General features: G+C 34.2%; 1 protein-coding gene and 1 pseudogene across 3 annotated transcripts in view; both read left to right on the forward strand.

Annotated features, from left to right (window-relative positions):
• The first annotated feature begins 1452 nt into the window (after positions 1-1452).
• LOC124106581 (eukaryotic translation initiation factor 2 subunit 3, X-linked-like) lies at positions 1453-20810 on the forward strand (annotated as a pseudogene).
• The window catches only part of LOC124106562 (zinc finger X-chromosomal protein), a 68872-nt gene continuing 63969 nt past the window's right edge, over positions 18300-23202 (forward strand). For all 3 annotated transcript variants that reach the window (XM_046464221.2, XM_046464226.2, XM_058585524.1), the window contains exons 1-2: positions 18300-18873; positions 20648-20806. The gene's annotated coding sequence lies outside the window, so the exon portion shown is untranslated. The remainder of the gene's footprint in view (positions 18874-20647; positions 20807-23202) is intronic.

The following is a 23202-nucleotide window of genomic DNA, read 5'->3' on the forward strand; positions in this document are numbered from 1 at the left end:
AAAAGCCCCAAATTTTCATATAAATAATGAGCAAATGAACAGATATTCAGCCAGCCAATACTGAGGCACACAAGCTGGAGAGCCTGATGAGGTCCTGGACTCACATCCCATCAGTTGTCTTCCATGCTGATCCTCTCCATCATCCTCACCTTTCTCAAACTCTATACATCTTGATACTGGTAAGAGCCCTGACTTTTCCCTAGGATTGCCTCCTCAGCTAGCCATCAGCTCCATACCTGGAGAAGCCTGCCTTGGTTCCTGACCTTATCATCTTGGTCTGAATGAGTGTGCATCTGCTGGACTTAAAGCCTAAGACTTGAGACTTTTGATCTGACATTTGAACTTGGCACAGAGGGAATGTCTGTTATTAGCCTGCCATGATTGTATTTGCAGTGCTTAGAATTAATTAATCTAGAATTATTTGCTGTAAATTAATTAACCTAGAATTTTTTTTCTGTGAATTATGTCTATTGCAGGGCCTATCATTAAGGATTTTTGTTTTCTTGACTAAGATCTATAAAGTGAAATTGAGTGACTTGAGTGAATAAAGCACTGAAAAGGGCAGAGATGAGGACATTTCTTATTTCTCCTCCTTCACTGCATAAGTTTCACCTTTTGCCCATTGTGATATCACACCAAGGCGTTAAGCAAAGCAGTAGCAGTTACAAATACCGGTAAGTTTGACAAATTAATCTCTCTAAAATTCAGTTCAACTGTAAAATGGAAATCTACTTAAGTGAATTTTAAGTATTAAAAAAACTAATACGTGCGTAGGCTAGTCCCAGATTTGTCATTTGCTTTTTACAACTCAATAGAAAATGTGCAGAATACCAATATCCTTTAAAAATAAACAACCTGCAACTATATAGCCATATTCTTCAAACATAATTTTGCCTCTTTAAACTTGATGTGGGAAGAGTTTAAAACTTTAAAAATCACGCACAAATAAGAAAACACAGATTTATTGGCTTATATTAAGGCTAAGAGGTCATTTCTTAAGTTTGAGTTTTTACAGAAATCTTCTAACTAACTTCTGTCCATTGAAGGCATTGTGTAGTAAGTAGCTCCATGGATCATTAAGGCCGCAGTCCTCCGCTTTTGGGCTCCCTGGAAATAAACCAGGAACTTAATCCTGTCGCTAACCTCCCCAAGAGGCCGCCTTCCCCAACTCAGGTCAGGAATTAAGGGGCGCGTGAGCGCGGCTAGCTCAGCACATAGCGTCCCCACGCCTGTCTTGTGTTATTAAACTATACAAATTGCTCAAATAAGCAAATATATTTGAAGCACTCCTCTCCATTCTCACACCCTGGCAAAGATTTCCAGATTCTGGGAGATTCTTTCCACCCACTCAATAGGAAACGGAAACAGCTTTTTTTCCCTTGCCACTGCGCATGTCCCGTTGCATTACTCGCCTCTCAAGGGGCCTTTTATGGGGCTGCCCTTAGTGTTGCCTTAACAAATATCTAAAAAGTCTGTAGTCTGTACAACTAGATCCTGAATCTTTGCATCGTTTTAAAAAAAAAAAAAAAAAAAAAAAAGACATCCTTGTAGGTTATCTGTAAATACAAGCTGGACAAAGAGTAGGTAGCGAGGCCACGGAGGCTGAACTTGTCTTGCGTTTGTCCAAGCCTAGGCCTTTCCCACATCTACTTCCCCGCCCCACTCAAAGGGGCCTGCGTACTCTCAGGCGGCAACAGAGCAGTTTCCTTCTTCTCCGGGCGAGATGACGGGTGGCGACGTTGGAGTGACTCTGGGGCAGCCGCACCTTTCTCGGCAGGATCTCGCCACGTTGGTGAGGGATTTACCCCCGCCCCCCCCCCCCCGGGGGGAATTCACAGTGGGCTCGGAAATGAGGAAGGAGTTGGGGCGAGGCACTGTCTGTCTGTTGGAAACATGGGTTAGGAGGGAGCGGTGTAAAAATGCACCATAGTCTCTGATGGCGCCGCCTGGTGCACCTTATGTAGTCCTGAGAGTCTGGTTTAGGATATGGTTCATGACACTTCGAAATTCTGAGTGATTCGGGTGAGACTTATTGAGCTCCGAAGGTCCGGGAAGGAATCGTGTGTTAAACGTATTAAGCTTTTCAACTTTAATAAAGATATATAAAGGAGTTTTTTTTTTTTTTCAGTATTACTAAAGTTTGCGATCTATAGTGACAGTTTGCATTGTCGGTTTCGAAAAACAGGAAGAACTTTACCTCTCCATTCCTAAGTTCTTTCGCTGAAATAAAGACTGTTTTTACATGAAAGGCTGTTTTTGCTTTGTTTTTTGTTGTTGTTTGACAGTACAGATTGCAGTAGTGCTGTAGAAACCAAACCTGAAGTTTAAAAAAAAGTCCTGGTTTGATTTCTGGGCATTGGGTTAACATGATGTTTTATTGTAGGACGTTACCAAATTGACTCCACTTTCACATGAAGTTATCAGCAGACAAGCCACGATTAATATAGGTAAGAACAATTTATTACGTAAATTCTACAGTTCTGAAAGTCCTGAGTTGAGTGCTTTCTGATAGGAAATTTAGTCTGTATGATTAAATGATTTATAGAATGATTCAGATATTTAATGAGTACATTTGAGCCTTTATATACAAAGTACCTTTGTCTTGGGAAATGGAAAGAATGCCCTCCGTTCTTGTCTTGCACAGTTGGATTTTGAGATGTGTCTCAGTGTAAGAATGCTTGACTGGCGAGCTGAGGCCCTGAATTCAGTCTTCATAGCCTAATCCCTCGTGGAACAAGAAAAAAATCACGTAGCTACTGTGGAAAAAGCAGTGTGCCATACACATACATAGGAACTGTTTAAGAAGTGAGAATGTTTGCTCACAGTATTATTAAAATAATGTTTGGGGAAAAATAAAAGGACTGCTTGATGAATAAATAGGCTTTTAAATTCAGTAGTGCTTTTCCTAATGATATCCTGGGTGCTTTATAAGAAAAGTTAAATTGAGTGAAAACCAGGATAAGACTCAATTATTAGAAAGTGATAAGTGAAAACATACTACTCTTAGCAGCTTTGTATGTTATTAAACAGATTATTTTCAGTTTCCCAGAATTTGAGGGGTTTTTTTTGTTTGTTTGTTTTGTTTTTTAATTTAGGACCATCATAATTATTACAACATTTTGGAAATACTGTAAGGTTTCTTAGTGTATAAAATTTTACATACATTTCATTGAGTATTTTAAAGAAAGGCAATGTTTTCTTACATTAAATTAAAATGTATAGGTAAACAATGGATATGTTTTTTAAATAAGTTGTTCAGATTAAGTTTTTCAGTCATGTTTGAAACACGATTGATTAAGAAAAGAGAATATGTGGAAGGGAAGAGTGAAATCACTGTTACTACAGATTTATGTTATGTTGTACCTTTGATTATCCTATTGAAATTTTGATGTAATAGGGTGCCTAAATATTTTTGGTTTATATAGGAACAATTGGTCATGTTGCTCATGGGAAATCTACAGTTGTAAAAGCTATTTCTGGTGTTCACACTGTGAGGTTCAAAAATGAACTGGAAAGGAGTATTACCATCAAGCTTGGATATGCTAATGCCAAGGTATATATTATTCTGTAGAAAGAAAAACATTTTACTTTAGTTGTAATTATACAGTTGACCAATTTTACTGTTTTCTTTGAAACTTTCAGATTTATGAACTTGACGACTCAAGTTGTCTTCGGCCAGAATGTTATAGATCTTGTGGAAGTAGTACACCTGATGAGTTTCCTACAGATATTCCAGGGACCAAGGGAAACTTCAGACTAGTCAGGTGATGATTTTTATGCTCAAGAGCTTTTCATTTCCTGTTGAAATAGTGGAGCTTAACTGCTACTGAAAATTAAACTTATGCTGATGCAGCTGACAAAATGAGATGAGAAATCTTGAACAACATTATTTTTGGCCGAGAAATAGAGTATACATTAGTTATTAATTAAAAATTTTTTTTTCTAATGTGGAAAGTTAATTATTTAAATCCAAGTAAACTAAATAAATGCAAATTCTCTGAAGTATTATCACATAACAAGAAATAATTCATTGGATTTGATGGTGTCTTTTTCCAGGTTTATTTTGTTTTAGATTTTTTTTTTTTCCTCCTGTAGAACAGTAAACACATACTTAATATTCTTTTTTTATTCTTCTTAACTCTTGTTCCCTTTTTCTTCCCTCCTTTCCTCTTATTTTCTTTCTTTCTTGGTGGGGGGCAGCTTTCACATACTAGGCAAGTGCTCTAACATTGAACTATGTCTCCAGTCTTACTTCTTTTTAACATATTGACTTGTTTCTCTATGCCTTTGGGGATTATAATTGCATTTATACCCTATCCTCATTCTTCATAAGAGAACACTGATGTCTATAAGTGATATGTAAGCATAAGTCTCACCTTAGGAAAGTATAGATCATGATTATACAAACACAGTTGTTAAACACAAGTTCTGAGTGCACAGTGTAGTTAGTTAGTTTAGTTTTAAATTTCTGTGTTGCCCTTTGTTATGTTCAAAATTCATTTAGCTTTTCAAGATGCTGGAGATCTTTGCCAAATTGTTTTTGGGTTACTCTTCTCATTCTATAACAGTTGTATTGATTTAAAATAGCAGCTTACTGTACTTCAGTTCATCACAGTTTTTCCCCGTGAAAGCATTCCAAAAACATCTTAACCTTTTTTTTAGAAAAGTTCCAAAAATTGAACCAAAATTGCTCAAATCTACACATTTTTAATGTTGCTTTATATATTTTTTATTAAAAGTATATTCACCTAAAATTACATATCTTTGAACATATAATACTTTCATTTTCTAAGAAGGACTGTGTTTTATAGTTTTAAAATTGAAATAGTTAAAATTTATGTGAAGTTAAAGAGTTAATGGAAAGTTTTTATCCCATTGATTCTAAGAGCTATATATCAGAGTCCTGATATTGGCATAATGTATGTATGTTTAGACATACATTATTTTACTACCACCTTTATACTTAAAAATTACCACTGCTTTCAGATATAGAACTAGTGTACAACCAAGAGGTCTCTTCGTTACTCATTTATAGACATATAATTCTCCCTTGCTATACCTACTCCTTTACTAATGTGTTATTTAGCTATGCATTTGTTGTTTCAGAAATATTACATATATTGTATAGTTGTAACCTTTTGTTATTGCCTTTCTATTCATTTCATTCTATAAAATGTCCTGTACCCCTACCCTGGTTGCTGTCATTTTTCACTATTTTATTATTGTTAAATAGTAGTCTGCCACACATATATAGCTGAACTATTGTAGATTTTTTTAGTTGTTTCCAGATTTGTGCTATTAAAAAACTGCTAAGAACAATTGGGTATAAGTTTTTCAGAGATGTAAAATTTCATTTTGTGCCACATACACTTACATATGTAATGTAATGAGCTGTATGATTAGTATATGGTTTAGTGTTTTGAAAACATATCTCATACTTTTCTGGAATATCTGTACCATTTACATTGCTACCCAGCAAGGGATTGAGATTACTTTTAATTATTGATACCTCAGTGTCATCTTAATTTGCATTTTCGTAGTCATCAGTGATATTGAACTAGATGAAAATACAGAATATCAGAATTTGTTGTGCACAGCAAAACCTTCTTAGGAGGAAATTAAAAAGCTTACTTAGAACAATAAAACCTAAAATTTATAATCTGATCTTCCAATTCGAAAGAACAAGTTTATAAAAAGAAAAACAAATTAACACAAAGCAAGCAGAAAGAATAAAATAATATTAGCCTAATACTCAGTATTTGATTCTGAAAAATATTTCAGCTAAGTTAAAAAAGTGCACCAAAATATATTGACAATCATAATCTGGAGTTTATTAGTTAATATTAATGTAACCATATTCTTATATAATTCTATTATGTTTAGTTTGTAATAAGTTTCCTGTTTTGTGATAGTGGACAAATTGTAAACATTGGAAAATGTTAATAGAACTAAAAGGTGTTTTGTTTCAAAATAGATAGAGTTTAAGCAAATGACAATGGGAAAACAAGTTATAGTTGTGAAGATTGAAACATTAGCTAATATCTAAAGAAAAACAGGGACTACTGAAAAAATTCTACACAATTAATTATTATAGGTGAATGGATTCATTCTTTATCAACCTAAAGTTTAGTAGAGGAACACATTTACTAACCTTTTGAGAAGCCACTATCACTTTGATAAGTCTAGACCAACATGTTCCCCTCCACCCAAAAGGATACTGCTGCTCAAGTAACCATATATATCAACACCAAAATTTATAGATATTAGCCTGTAAAATTTAGTACTATAAAAAGAAGTACATGATATGACCAAGTAGGTTTTTTTTCCAGGTATGCAAGATTGATTGTCTGAAAATCATTCATTGTTAATGTAGCATTACATTAGACTAAAGAAACATCTTCCTAAGTCTGGTGGCACATGCCAGTAATCCCAGCAACTTAAAAGGCAAGTTGAAGGCCAGCCTCAGTAACTTAGCAAGGCCCTTGTCTCAGAATAAAAAGGGGCTTGGGCTGCAGTTTAATGGAAAAGTGTCCCTGGGTTCAATCCTGAGTATCAAAAAAGAAGGAAAGAAAGAAATATCTTTCTTATAAATTGCATAATAAGGTGTTTATGCAGAAATTCTTATAAAACATGCTGATAATGGGGAATAAGGAGGAGTTTCTTCAACTTGATAACCTCTATAGCAAAACTTCAGGACTTCAAATGTTGAAATACTGAATGTTGTTTCTAACTGGAAATACAAGAATATCTGCCCTATTTGTGTTATGCACAGTGCTCTCTAAGTTTTGTATAAGGCAAGCAAAGGAAATGTAGAGCGTGCTGATTGAAAAAACATTTCCAGATGGTGATTAGAGAGAAAATTATAAAGTGTTTGCTGCAAAAAAATTATTTTTGAAAATGTGAAATACAAGAGCAATAAAAATTTGCCTTTATGTTTATTAGCAACAAATACATGTTCTGAAATTTTTTAAAATGGCTTCTTTTAAAAATCTCAAAAAACGTGAAAACATGGAGATGTGGAACACAGAAAACTTGAACTTTAAAAATTACCACCAAAAGATAGACATTAAAGTTCTTAAAAACAGAGAATACGTAACCAAATTTTCTTGAGAAGCAATCATCATCTTGACTAACATGGGCAAAATAAAAAGAAATAATCATCCAGCATCATTGTGCATATGGACTAAAAATTATATAAAATATTTAAAAATTACATGCCACATAAATTAAACAGACTATATTCGTGACTTGAGTAACAAAAGAATGGAGGTTGTTGATGGTATTCAAATTTATGTAGAAGCATTTGTATAATTCCTGTCAGAATTTTATCAATTTTTTTCTTAAGAATATTGTGAAGTTTATTTTGAAAGTGAAGCAAACTAGAATAGCTAAAATAATTAGGAATAAGAATAAAATATGAAGAATTGGTCTTTCTGATGTAAAAAATGTAACTGTAGTATGTCGCGACCCCTTGCCCGCAAGGAAGACGCAACTCGAGAATCTTCTTTCAACAGTTTATTCAGGCCCTTGATATTTCTTCTTCTTCCTCTCGGATTCCCCTCCCAGCCTTAATAAAGCATCTCAAGCCCCAATGCGAAGCTGCCACGTGGAGCTTTCTCATAGGGTGGTGAAAAACCATGTGCCAACTCTCCCAAATAAGGAGTTGTTTGTCACAGACCACAGCGGAGCCAGCACCATCTTGTAATGGCGACCATAGTCTGCAGAAATGGCAGAAGCGGCTCACCACAGTTCCCCCTTTATGTTTTCTTAAAACAATACAGGTGAGAGTAGAGGTCCTATCCCACTGTGCAGAAGTGGCTGCATAGTATGGCTCAGTCCTAAGGAGGGCCCTTCCCCAGATCTGAGGCCATATCAGCCGACGCCTTTTTTCGTGGGGCGGGGCTTGAACGCGTCTAACCCGCATGCAATAGGACATGCTCTCCTTGAGGTCCAGGTCAAGGATCACTCAAGTGCAGTGCCTTGCCTTGCATCCTGTATCGTGATGATGGTGGACGAAGGGGGATAGCTGAGGCTGAACTGTGGCTGTTTATAATGACAAACAAGTTGACAGCACCCTGAAAGAAAGGCACGAACTTCAAGGCGATAGAAAAGCACTAGTGTGGAAACCCATCTGCGTGCAATGGCAGTAAGACCGGCAGAGTGCAAGGGCTTTCCAACACTAAGAGAATAACAAGGAAAGTCATGTCGATCCCAGTGCAATGTTATAATAACTTGGGGTGTAACGACCATGACAAAGGTTTACTGCTTAAGATGCGCAAGCCAGACTTGAGGCGAGTTGCCATTTTCTAAAGCTGCAAGAGCTTGTATGATCATAGCCTTTTCTTGTGCATGGCGAGTTTTAAGGAGACAGAGAAGCCACAAACAAAGCACAACACTGAAGCAACACATTGCCCCAAAAATGCCCACTCCCACCCATTCCTTAAAAAAGGAAAAGGCAGAGGATAGCCAACTGGTGAATTGACCCAAAGTCACTGGTTCGACACGGGTGCTATTCAAAACAGCAATCTGAGTTAGTTGAGACTGGATCAAGTTTTCTGCTTCCATGGACCAGGTTCCGGATAGATATTCCCCGATGATGCGGGAGGCATTCCTGGAATCATTAAATCTGACAGAGGTTATACATAAATGTGCACGTTGGTCAATACAACCCAAATGTACTAGGTCAGACAATTCCTCAACTTGAGCTTGAAGCAGATCTATCCTTTGATTAGCAGCCAGAATCCCAGATAAAATGTGTTGATTAATTCTACTTTGAGATTCAAGTATGGTGGATGTTTATTGAATAACCTGATTAATAGTGGCAGCAGTTTGTACCTGGCTGGCCATGGCTACTCCAGCTGTAACTGCTCAGCAGCAGATACCACCACAGCTGTCACTATAGCTGCTGTAATTCCAAAATCTCTATGGGCTCTAATCAGTTCAACAATAGGAAAAGACTCTGGATCTGCAGTAACCGGGATTGGGACAAAGGTTGGAAATTTCATAACCACTGCCATAGGCCAGGATCCATTCCAACACTCAGACAAGTAACAGGTAATATTAAAACAATTAAGCATCCCCTGTAATGTAACATTAGCCAAAAGAAACAGGAACGGAGATTGGAGACAGACTGCTGCGGAGGGTAATGTAGCATTAAACAATTGTGAATTGTGTGAAGTAATTTTAAGTCTCCTACCTCGCTCCGAGTCTTGGGTACTGCCAGAAACATTAAACAGCCAACTTTGGACTCCTAATATTTCCCTGGGGAAACACAAGCGCGGACTAGACTAGCCCAATCTGAGGGAGTCATGCAAAATCTAGTAAGTCCCTCCACCTGAGTGAGAGTGAAAGCGGCATCTATGCCATAAGTGCGGACAGATTCTGCCAAGGTTTTAATTATCTTAAAGTCTAAAGGCTCATGATATCTTCCCCTGTTATTGTCCTGAAATACAGGGTATGCAAGTCCCATATCTGTATTAACTGTCCTCCAAACTTGTGCATGAAAAGATCTCCCGGAACCTTGGCTCCCCCCCACATACGGAGGTGGGGCAATTGGCACCATATCTTCTTCTAGATATTCTACCTCCTCCTCCTCAGAGTTTTGTTGACCGATGTTAACTCCCTTCCCCTTCTTACAGTAGGCCTGTGTGCCCTGTGTCTCCTTTTTCTTCTTTTTCATTTTTATCTTATGTAGTTGTTGTAACAATATATCAAGGTCCTCAGAACTCTCTGAGTCGCTTGTGTTCTCAGGCGTTTTTAATTCGGTCAAGTCTGGGTAGAGCCTTCTCCTATTTTTATCTTCAGGCTCTTTTGCCTTCTCACTACTGTTACTTTTAATACTCTCTGCCACTTCACTACATGATCCTTCAGATTTTTCCTCATGCAGTTGCTCAAGAATAGCTTGACTCTCACTCACAGCTTCCTGGCATTTACCATCTGTTATACATCCTTTAACTAACTTCCAAAGTGGTATAATGCCACCCTCTAAGGTGCCTTACTCACGAGCGAAAGCTAGATCTTTCCCTAATTTGTCCCAGCTAGGAATCGTAAGACTCCCTGAAAAAGCAAACCAAAGAGCCGCTATATCAGCTTCTCTTAAAAACATCTGCAAAGTACTCTGCTTTATCTTAAGTCCTTTTGAATGTAACAACCCATCTAGGGCCAACAAAATTGGGCTTGAAGAAGCAACGCCCATAATGTTTTTAGAGCTATAAAGAAAGTGAAAGTACAAAAGTCCCCGCTCTCTTCCTTTTACAGGGGAGCATTCCGTTCTATGAATTCCCCGCTCTCTTCCTTTTACAGGGGAGCATCCCTGTCGTCACAACAACAAAAGAAGCACAAAAAACAAAAGCGAAATGACACAACAAAAGAAACACAGAAAACAAAAGTGAAAGTACACAGTGCAGCTGCAATAAAATGTAATGCTCTCTCTTTCTTTACAGAGGAGCTGCCCCGCTTTGGTCGCGGATCCCACTTACCTGGGACTAACCGGTGCACCACCCCTGACTGTTGAAAGTTCTGGTTCCCGGGTTTCGGCACCACTTGTCGCGACCCCTTGCCCGCAAGGAAGACGCAACTCGAGAATCTTCTTTCAACAGTTTATTCAGGCCCTTGATATTTCTTCTTCTTCCTCTCGGATTCCCCTCCCAGCCTTAATAAAGCATCTCAAGCCCCAACGCGAAGCTGCCACGTGGAGCTTTCTCATAGGGTGGTGAAAAACCATGTGCCAACTCTCCCAAATAAGGAGTTGTTTGTCACAGACCACAGCGGAGCCAGCGCCATCTTGTAATGGCGACCATAGTCTGCAGAAATGGCAGAAGCGGCTCGCCACAGTAGTATTCAAGATTGGACTGAAGGTAAGGATTGGTGGAACAGAATTTAGAATGTAAAAGAGACCACACAGATGTTTGACTGATCTTTGAAAGAGGTACAAAAATACTTCAGTAGATGATTAAAAATTATTGTTTATAACCAGAAAAGAGCCTTCTTTTAAACTTTACATTTTAATGCTCTCTCTCTCTCTCTCTCTCTGTGTGTGTGTGTGTGTGTGTGTGTGTGTGTATGTGTATTCTTTGAATATACTCAACATTTTTGTTCAGATTTTTTTAGTATGAATGGTCTTAAATGTCTAAGGGTGTTACATCTCTTCAGACCAACTGCAGATCAAAAACTTCCAGGGGAAAAAAGGGAATATGTACAGACTTTCTTCTCATCTATATATCCTAAAATGTACAGTATAACAACTATTTAAATAACATTTACAATTTTCTAGGTATTGCAAGTACTCTATAGATTATTAGTATATGTAAGGAATTTATATGTAAATATTCTTCTCCATTTTATATTAGGGACTTCAGCATCCTCTAATTTTTATATTTTACAGGCGATGGATCTGGGTCCTGGACCAGTCTCCAAGTTTGCTAAAAAGCAATGGCTTAATCTCAAAATATACATGTTTTTGAGTACTTTCTCAAATGGGTTAGATATAACTAGAAGTTTCAAGGGAAACTATAATGGATAGTCTTAGGGCATGGTGAAAAGTTTCTAGAGTACACATCACAAATGAAAATGATTGGATGTATTTTATCAAAAATAAAAATTGCATTTTATAGAGACTATATTTAAAAGAGTTCAAATAAAAGACCTTGTTAAGCTCAAAAGACAAGCTACCACTTTTATAATAATTGTAAATCACATATCTAGTGAGGAAGTAAAAGATACATGGAACTGTTAGAAACATTTCAATTGGAAAATGACAAGAAACCTGGTGAACTTACATAGATGCCAAATAAAATAGTTTTTATAATTCATTAGGTTTAAATGTTCAAAAAATGTTAACTACGTCTGTGTTCTATATTCTGTCATCTTTATTTTGAATTTGAGAGTATACCTAGGCATATCAGAACCTGGTTTTTAAAAAAGTTATGTGTGCACATAGTTGTATCTGCTTTGCAGTGACCCTCAGTTTAATTTCAACTGTAATCCTCAAAATTGTGTAAATACCAGTTTTTTTAGCCACTTTGTAGCAATATTCATTACTTTTAAAACAAAGTAAATCTAAAAAGTCTTACTAGTGTCTTTTAATTGTCTAAAAGATGGTTATTATGTCTCAATTGTTAGACATGTTTCCTTTGTTGACTGTCCTGGTCATGATATTTTGATGGCTACTATGCTCAATGGTACAGCAGTAATGGATGCAGCTCTTCTGTTGATAGGTAAATATATCAGGATTAATCCGGGGGGAAAAAGTGTGGTCAGCCTGAGATGGAATAATTAAAAGAAAACTGAGGACTTGGGGAACTTAAAGTGACATAAATAGAGATTTTTATAGCTAATTTTCCAAAATCATGACCATGTCCCTTAATTATCTTAAAATAAGAAGCATGGTATGTAAAAGGAAAAAAAAAATGTTGAAATCAGTGGTGCATTTTTTTGATCTACAAATAGACATGAGGTTGTACATTTTTTTATGTAGACTTTTTTTTTTAAAAAGTATGTGTTGGCTTATTTGTCTCAGTGTGTTGTGTACTTTATCTTGAATAATGGTTTATTTAGATGCCAGTCTCATTCATGTGAAATGCTAACAAGAGCTGTCAAGATAGATTTTCAAGGCTTAGGATGTGCTTTCTTTGTGAATGTTGTGGAGGGCTATGTGGAATTTAGCCACATGTAAAGTTAGAATGCACTATACTGCCCCACACAAGGTTGCTTTCACTCTTGAATTACCTGAAAATTGAGGGGATTCTTAAAATCACCCTTAAGTTTGTTAAAAGAATCATGCTACTCACTGACAGTTGTATTCAGTTTGGTTTGTTACAGGAAAAGGATTCAACCAAGGAAAGAGACACATAAGGCAGAATCTAGAAGAGTTCTAAATGTGAGGCTTATGTGGTTTTCTTTTTATAACATTCCATATGAAAATACTGTCAACCTAATTGATATACTTTATCTAATTAGATTTTTTTTAGTGGGACTTCCTGTTATGTAGAAATGATGACTGACCATGTGATTGATCACTGAATCATGTAGTTGTTCTTTCTGGCATGGCCAGCCTTCACATGTCTTGGAAGCCTCAGCCTAAAATTTGGTATGTTCAATCCCAAGATTAAATAAGGATACTTCAGGTAGAGATGACATAATGATTACCTCAAGAAATACAAGGCGTAGGTAGGTCGGGTCTATTTGGGGAGAGGTCAAATAAGAATAGACTTCTATAAGCATGATCTCAGGTATTGTACCAGGAAAATGAACGTAGCTACTTGGGAAAGAAGATCTTCAGTTTACAAAACAAAACTATATTTTATTACAAATTATTAGTGGTTGCTTTTGAACTTCTTTTTTCTTCTTTCCATTTATGTTAATGAATAGCTCTATCTGCTCTCTATTGCTGTGTAACAAAATACCTCACAAATATTGGAACCACAAATATTTAATCTGTTTCTGTGATTAAGGAGTGCATACCAGTGAGGCATACACTCAGAGATATCAAGACTTGTTTGGAACTGAATCTGCACTTTTGTTTTCCATGTTGGTTTTTTCCTTGCCTATCATAGCTTCTACTTTGAGTCAGAAGTCAGAGCCTTTTTAACTAATTTTAGAAGTGAAATTCAATTACTTTTGAAGTATTTTCTTGGATAAAGTTGTTTTGAGCCAGGTGTGTTGGTGCACATCTGTAATCCCAGTTGCTCAGGAATCTGAGGCAAGGGCATCATGAGTTCAAAGCCAGTATCAGCCAAAGCAAGGTGCTAAGCAACTCAGTGAGACCCTGTTCCTAAATAAAATATAAAATAGGGCTGGGGATGGGGCTTAGTGGTGGAGTCCCCCTGACTGAGTTCAATCTCTGGTACTATCTGTTTCCCCCCAAAAGTTGTTTTTTAAGGAAAGATTTTATAAGGTTTAAACTGATGATAGTGATCATCTATCCTAAAGTAGAATGGATCACAATATTCCAAATACTAAATAAAGTCAGAATATATGTTTTGACTGAGCAAAAGCTATCTGTAAACCCTAAGAAGGTAAACTTGAGGCCCGGATTGCAGTCATTACTAGAAGTGGAAGTTAAAAGACTGGGAAGATCAGAAGAAATAAGGCAAAGAATTTAAACAGCATACCAAAACATGTTAGTAGTGTTAAAAAATAGGTCTTGAATTGGGCAAGTGAAGGTCTGTTAGATAACAGTTAATTCTTAACACTCATCCTGTCTATCTTTGTTTAAATTTTTTTTTTTTGTCATCCATTTAACTGGTAATGAATCTTGTCCTCAACCTCAGACTTCTGAACACCTAGCTGCCATAGAAATTATGAAGCTGAAACATATATTGATTCTGCAAAATAAAATTGATTTGGTAAAAGAAAGTCAAGCTAAAGAACAGTATGAACAGATCCTTGCATTTGTTCAAGGTAAGAATCCTGGTATTGTAATATAATGGATTATCCAGTATTAATTAATGGTTGGAACATCTGTGTTCTCTTCTTAGTACTTAAAACCTTTGTTGCTTAGAGCAACCTGATATTTTAGTTAGAAATAATTTATACAAGCATTCCCACTTTATTATTAAAAAATTTTTTATTATTCAATTATTGTTTTATTATTAAATTATTATTTATTATTGTTTTTATTATTTAAAAAAAACAAACTTTCTTTTTTTTATTTTTACACCACTGATTTTCAATGATTATGTGTTCAAAATTGGAATTGACAGTGATTTCTTTAATCTTTATATAGTGTTCTTTCTCCCTCCTTCCCCCTTATTTTCGGGAATCTGTGATGTGTTTCTCACATTTGATTTCTTATTACTTATGAAAAAAGTCTTTTACCCTATTATGTGGTAAATAAAATACTTCATTATGTTTCTAAAATCTCATTGTGTATTTTCCGTTTCATTTATTATCCTGTGTGACATGTAAGTAGTAGTATTGGCACATTTTGTATGTGCCAATAATCTGATAAGCAGAGTGTTTATAATTTTGTCTTTCCTGGGAGATAAGCTACTAAAATCTGGGGTTGTCAGCCCCAGAACTGTAGAAGGATAGTTCAGTCAGAAAACATCATGATTATCTTCAAGAAGCACAAGGCACAGGTCACATCTGTTTTGAGAGAGGCCAAATGTTTTAACTTGGATATTTTTTCAGTTGGCTACATTTCTTTGCTGGTAATGGACATATTTTTTTAATCTCTTCTATCTGCTTATTTATATTGATAGAACTTGCTAATTTTTAATCTTCTATTAAAATGATTTCTTTTTTTAGATGGAAAAACAATGTCGTAGATTTTCTAAACAACATAATTATTTTTATTTTTGCTTACTTGAATGTTGGGATGTTTATTTTTATAAACTTAATAGTTATTTTATATAATACATAATGTAGAATGGATTCTGATAAACTGACAACTTTCGATCTATTTGAATTTATCATGTAGGTACAGTAGCTGAAGGAGCTCCTATTATTCCAATTTCTGCTCAGCTGAAATATATTGAAGTTGTCTGTGAGTATATAGTAAAGAAAATTCCAGTGCCTCCAAGAGACTTTACTTCAGAACCTGGGCTTATTGGTAAGAATTTATCTCTTGTCTTTTAATTGTTGACTTAGTTTTTCTATATTATTGGCTGTTTTTTATGTGGAGAATGAAATTTAATAGTTTTCCTTTCTCTTCCTCAGTGATTAGGTCTTTTGATGTTAATAAACCTGGCTGTGAGGTTGATGACCTTAAAGGGGGTGTAGCTGGTGGTAGTATTTTAAAAGGAGTGTTAAAGGTAAACACTGAATTCTAAATTCTTGATTTCTTCTTAACCAGAAAATGATAGTGGCAAAAGGAAATCTAAAAAATTTTCTTTTTTTTTCCCCTCCAGAAAAATGTATTGTTTACTATTGTTTTTCGAATATAGCAAGTCTTATATTTAACATGTATATTTCCTGTAGGTAATTAGTGTATTGAGTGGTTGTAGCTTTAAAAATAAACTGTTTGGATTTTTATTCTTTTTGTTGTGATATTTGAAAACATTCTTGGGAATAGCAGTGCTTTTTAGTTTCGTTATCTATCTATTGGGACTATACATTTAAATGATTATTCTTTTACCCATATGTTTCAACAATTTCTGTTTCAGGTGAGCCAGGAGATAGAAGTCAGACCTGGTATTGTTTCCAAAGATAGTGAAGGAAAACTCATGTGTAAACCAATCTTTTCCAAAATTGTTTCACTTTTTGCTGAACACAATGATCTTCAATATGCTGTTCCGGGGATCTTATTGGTAAGAACTTTTGTTTCATTGATAAACTTTTACTAGTGGCTTTGTGTCATTTTATCCAAGAGGATATGTCATCTGTGTAATTAGAAATTTTAACTCCTAATACACATTGTTTAAGTTTTGATTTTAGATTACACGATATTATGTTTCTAAAGTAAGTATTCATAAAGAGTATATTTGGGTTTTATGTGTAGAACTTAAAATTTATCACTATTATCTGCACAGTTTTTAGCTGCTTATTATGTATATTATTACAAAGAATCAGGCTGAAATATTGTATATTGTATGAAGTCATTTATGCTGGAGCTGACTTAAGAGATAACTTCTCCTTTGTAGAAGAGAACAATTTAGGAAGTTTTTAGTTTTTTTCTCTTTAGAGCACTAGCATTATTCAGGAAAGGCAAGATTTTCTGAGAGAGTTTTTATTTTTTATCATTGGATTAAAGAAAAAAGTTTTATTTTTTTTATTTTTATACTCTTGAATTCTAGAATACCTATTTGATTGTCTTGTGCTCTTAGACTCTTAATGTTGTATGTTTGGTGAAACATCTTCCTTATGCTTGTTGTTTCAAACATTTTTTTAAGTCAAATGTTGACTTAAAGTCTTTTGCCTAGTAATTCTAACATTTGTATATCTGCATGGTAAAATATTTTAAAAATAGCTTGTACCATATTTCCTGCCTTGCAGGTCTCAGATAATTTTCTATTGAAGATATGTGAAATAACAGAGTTCAGTGGCTGCATATGAGATTCTGCCCCCTCCTGGATGGTTTATTGTTATTGCATTTTGTTATAGCATTTCTCAGTCCTTGTTAAAGAGCTCTGTGTGAACATTGGAGCATGCTTGCAACACTAAACCAGGCAGTTAACATTTGCCTTAGTAAATCTATTTCCAACACAACCTTAAGGTTAGCTCGTGGTGAGGGCTTACGGTTTACTTGGGTTGTGCCTGATCATATGACATTCTTATCCATTCATTTGACCTTCTGGATTGCAGAAAAATGCCAGTTTTTCAAACCCCTCATGGATATCTTAATATCACAGAACTCACTATTCTAACTAGTATGACTTTTTGTTTTAATGAACATTTGTCACATTGCCTCAAAGCCTTTGCTTAATTTTCAGAGTTTCAAAAGTTTATCTCACATTTTTGTCAGTTTTTTCCTTTACTTTTTATGGAAAAGAGAATTTCTGGAGTCTTTGCCATTTTGCAGAACTTTATTTCATAGAATCTTTAGAGTCAGCATCTCACTAAGTTGCTTATTAGCACATCGCTTTTGCTAAGGCTGGCTTTGAACTCTTGATGCTCCTGCCTCAGACTCCCGAGCCACAGGGATTATAGGCATGTGCCACTGTGCTTGGCTATTTCTCTGTTGAGCTCTTACAGAAGAGTTCTCTGTGTATGTATGATATGAATGGTTAAATACAAGTTCTGGGAATTTTTTAATCTAATTTTCTATTACTGAAACGTATGATAACATACAAGTAAAATAGTGTAGTGACAGTCCTTGCCTGTCTACCAACCAGTGTTTAAAAATGTCACTATTATTTCTGAAAATTAGTCATTATGAACTTTTTATCTTAAAGTCTTTACTGATTACATTTTACTATGTAAAATTTACCTTGATTAACCAGGTATTATTTGCCTCACAGTTTATATCAAAAAATCTTTGTTATTAAATATTTAGGAAAAATTTCGTCAATTATCTGACTTTTTAGATAGAGGAGAAATTTAATTGTGCAGCTGTTGGATGGTATAAGCAAAATGTAGCTATTATATGAAACCCGTGCTGTCCTTGTTTGACTAACTTTAGCTTAGGAGTTATCTTAATAAACAAAGTTTAGGAATATGTGGAATCTTATATCTGTATTAGGAGTTGGAACCAAAATTGACCCAACCTTGTGTCGAGCTGACAGAATGGTGGGTCAGGTACTTGCTGCAGTTGGAGCATTACCTGAGATATTTACAGAACTGGAAATTTCCTACTTTCTACTTAGACGGCTACTAGGTGTGCGTACAGAAGGAGACAAAAAAGCAGCAAAGGTGAGTACTTTTTATAAATTTCTATTTCAAAACACAAAGTATGGTGTTAGCTTTTAAAATTTTGTAAGGTAATCAGTTTTAAATCAAGTAAAAAATTCTTACTTTTTAAATTAATTTGTGTTCTTGTGTGCTACTGGAATTGAACCCACTGCACTACATCCCCAGAACTTTTTTATTTTAGTTTGAGAAGGTCTTGCTAAGTTGCTTAGGCTGACTTGGAACTTATGATCCTCCTGCCCCCTCAATCTCTCAAGTTGCTAGGGTAACAGACAAGTGCCACTATATCTGGGTTCAAGTAAAAGTCTTTTGAAAAGAGAGAAAATATTTATGTTATGTTTTATACTTTTCTTAAGATTCGTTCATAGAGAGAGAATTTTAAAAGTAAGCACTGGTATACACTTTATGAAAATGAATATAATAATATTGAGTAGAGAAATAGTGAGAGAAGATAAGCATTGAATTCTGTATTTCCTTTTTTTTTAATATTAGACCTTTTTTATTCCTTGACGTGTTAGGTATCAGGAATGCTAGAAAATTATTCTACCCATTGACTTATATATATTCAGCACCCAAACTTTTAAAGTAAGTCTCCCTTCTATCTCATTACTATTATTAAGTTTCATTATCTTTTTTCCCCCTTGATCATACCGACATTTGCCAGATACTTAAAACTTTATCTTTTTGCCACTGTTGGTAACCTTAAAATGAATGTACTTTTCTCTTTGTCATATAAATTCTATACATATGTGGTTATTAAATTCTTTGCATGTTAAGGGGAAATTAGAATTATAAAAATCCAATGAGGCAAGAAATTGATATCACTGGAATAAAAGGACATATTTTTAATGTTTCCTCAGTTTCTACTAGACTTATTTTTATTGTGTATATTTTGGTTTGATTATTTGTCCTGGAGATTGAACTCAGTGATTTTAATTATGAAAATTATGAAAAATCAAATTATGAGAAAAAAGTTTATTTATCAAAACTAAAAATCAAAAACTACCTTGAGATTTCATCAGTTATTAAGGACACAAATAATACGAAGTATTGGTGAGAATATGGGGGGAAAGGTCCATTTACACATTGTTGGTGGTTCTGCTTATTAGTGCACTTCTCTGGAAAGTGGAAATTGCTCAAAAGTCTAAGAATGGAACCACCAGAAGACCCAGCTGTCCCACTTTGGGTATATATGCAAAGGATTAAAATCTGCATATTACAGTGAAGCAGTCACATCAATGTTTATTTTTAGCAGTGAAATTTATAAAATACAAATTATGAAATCAACCTAGGTGCTTTTCAACAACTGAGGATAAAGAAAATGTATTATATGTACACAACAAAAATATTACTCAGCTATAAAGAAAATGAAGTTATGGAATTTGTATAATTTAAAAAATCAGTGTAATTGATGGAGAGGATTTTGAGGTAAAGGAGTTGGGATTGGACTAGGAAGAACAGTGGAGAGAATCCAACCTAACTTTTCTATGTACATGTCTACATACACTATAGTAAATCCTTCAATCCATAGAGATTACCTAAAAAACAAAACAAAACACAACTAAGCAAATAGCAGAAAGACCAGTAGAATAGAGAGAAGGGGAAAGGGTGAGGAAAGAGGGAAGGAGAACTAGAGATTGAATTAGAAAAATAATGTTTCATCTTTTATAGTATCAAATGAATCCTAAAATTAGATATAACTAAAAAGAACTAATAAAATGATAAAAAAACACATTGATCTGAACTCAAGCATTAGGTTGTCCATGTTAACAAAGCTATTAAAATAGCAAATGATATTTTACCTATGTGTTAACCAATTTTATAGTCTCAAAAAGTTTTAACATGAGTTGAAATTAATCTCTAGAACTCACTTAACTGTAATAATACTCTTATCATGTCAAGAAATTTGTAACCTTTGTCATACGATTTCTTTAGAATTTTATTAGATTCTTTATTCTTTTTGGGGAGAGGTTATTAGGGGTTGAACTCAGGGGCACTTGATTTCTGAGCCCCACCCCTAGCCCTATTTTGTATTTTAATTAAAGATAGGGTCTCTTTAAATTGCTTTGCACCTTGCTTTTGCTGAGACTGGCTTTGAACTGACAATTCTCCTGCCTCAGGCTCCTGAGCTGCTGGGACTTACAGACTTGGGTCATTGTGCCAGGCTTAGATTCTTTATTCTTTAATAACTTATTTTACAAGTAGATCTTTGAGTTGAATTCTGCAGAAAGCTTTGTTTTGATACAGTACAATTCATGTACTTCAAATCTCATTATACTGAAATTTGTTCAGAATTATTTTCTTTTTCTAGTATAATAATGATAACTTTTTTTTTTTCTTCTTTCTTTCTTTTTTTTAGGTACAGAAGCTGTCCAGGAATGAAGTGCTTATGGTAAACATAGGATCCTTGTCTACGGGAGGAAGAGTTAGTGCAGTTAAGGCTGATTTGGGTAAAATAGTTCTCACTAATCCTGTGTGAAAAAATTGCCCTTAGCCAAAGAGTTGAGAAACACTGGCGGTAAGTCTGTGAATTTGCAACTGTTCAGTTGCAAAAAATCAGCATATTTTCTTGTGGGACTTTGTTTTTGATAATGTTCACACACACACGTTTCTGATGTTATTGAGCAGTTCTTATGACTTAACTTTTAGCTACATATTTGGATATGTACTATGTCAATCTTTTAAACCATTTTTAATTATTCATTGATAATAATTTTATTTATATTATTGTGTATTCCATCTTTGTCATCTATTTTTAGAAATATTTTTAAATTTTTCAGAAGTGCAAATCTGTTATTAAACAATCACTTTACTTTCCCCATCTGGCAACCCCATTGTCGGTATATTAATTTGAGCATACTGATTACTTCCTGTAAGTCATGTAGCATATATGGTGTGTATATATATGTGTATGTGTGTATGTGTGTGTGAAAATATATATATTTAATATTTTTTAGTTGTGAATGGACATAATACCTTTATTTTATTTTTATGTGGTTCTGAGAATTGAACCCAGTGCTTTCTATAAGCAGGGCAAGCACTATACCAATGAGCTACAACCCCAGCCCAGTATTTATATTTTAATGGTTGGCTTATTTCTTTTAGAATAGTGTCCTCAAGGTTAACCCATGCTGTAGCATAGGTCAGGATTTCTTTCCTTTTCAAAGTTGAATAATAATTTATTATTTGTATATATTTTGCCTATTTATGTGTCAACAAACACTACATATGCTTCCTTTTAAGGCTATTGTAAATTGTACTGCTATAAATGTATTGTATAAATATTTCTTCCAAGATTATGCTCTAAATTCTTCTGCTCTATTCATCCAGGAGTGGAATTGCTAGGTTTTAATTTTTTAAAGAACTATATACCATTTTTAATAGAAGTTGCCTATAAGTTTTGGTATTTGGTATTGTTTTAATTTTTCTCTTGTCTCATAATTTTTGTTAATTCCTTTTTTCATCCATTTTTTAAGAAGTTATTTTTTTATGTATTTGTGAGTTTTCTAGTTACCCTCTCTGTTGAATTGTTTTGTTACAATGTAATACAAAATAGAATTGGAAATTTATCTAATTTTGATAATTTAAATTTATTAAGACCTGATTTTTGACCTTATACATGGTCTATATGAAGTGTTTCATAAGTATGCTGTAATCCAGTTGGGTGTTTAATAAGCCTATTAGGTCTATTGGTCTAATGTTGTTTGGGTTTTCTCTTTTCTTAGTTATCTGATTTTTCTGTTCATTTTGAAAGTTGTGGAAGTCTCTGACAGTATCCCATCATATATTTAAGAACTGTGATGTTTGGTTATTTGCTGCATATTATGTTTGTAATTGTTTTGTTTTTCTGATAAATTAACGCTTTGTAATTAGATAAAGTCCATCTCTGATGTTTGCAAATAGTTTTGTGTTTTAAAAGTCTGTTTTGTTACCAATGTTTTTTCTGGATATGCCCATTTCTAATCTTTCCATTTTAACCATAATCTGTGTGTTTTTAGATCTAAAGTGAGTCTTTTATTAAAAAAAAGTATAATCCATTCACACAGTTCTTTTGAGTGTTTTAATACAGAGATTTTAAGTGTTTTACTACAAAGAAATTTTAAAAGTACTAAAATATTGTAAAATATTTTCCAGCTTTTTTCTCATTTTTCTTTTTCTCATTTTTAATTTCGTTGTCTTTTTATTGTTAATCCTTTTGATATATTTACATTCCCTTGTGGATATGTACCAGTATGATCCCAAAACCCTAGTGTTTACTGATAGCTTTAATTTTAAATCTTTTATACAGTAATCTATTAACATAAATTTATAATTATACTTTGGATTTTCAAACCCTGAAAACAATTTTTAAAAACCAAGCTCTTAATTTTATTGGCTTTTATACTACATAAAAGTTCTTTTATTAGAGAATTCATATTTCATATGACTTCAAGTTATCCTGATGTCTTTTGTTTGAAGGACTCCCATTAAGCATTTTTTGAAAGACGGGTCTAGTGTTTAATGAATTTTCTTCTGTTTTTATCTGGGAAATATTTAATCTCTTCATTTTTGAATGTCAACTTTATCAGATATGGAATTCTTAGTTTTCTTTTAATACATATCATATACTATTACTTCTGGTTTATTCTGAGAAATACACTGATAATCTTATTTAGGATCACTTTTAGATGATGAATTGTATTTTTCTTATTGTTTTCAATATGTTGTTTATTAATACAGGCAGTGATAATCATTTGTTTTGATCTGGATCTGAGTCTTTCATGTAGAATTCTTTGACCTTTTTTAATTTGTATGCCCATGTCTTTATGTTTGGTGAATTTGAAAACATTTTTTATTCAAATGAGTTCTACTCTTTTTTTTTCCATCTATGCTCTTTGATCATTTCATATCAAATGTTTCAAGTTGTTGATTCTT

The sequence above is a fragment of the Marmota monax genome, unplaced genomic scaffold (genome assembly GCF_021218885.2).
Source record: "Marmota monax isolate L192 unplaced genomic scaffold, Marmota_monax_Labrador192_F-V1.1 WCK01_AAM20220418_F8-fsc00260, whole genome shotgun sequence".
NCBI classification, from domain to species: domain Eukaryota; kingdom Metazoa; phylum Chordata; class Mammalia; order Rodentia; family Sciuridae; genus Marmota; species Marmota monax.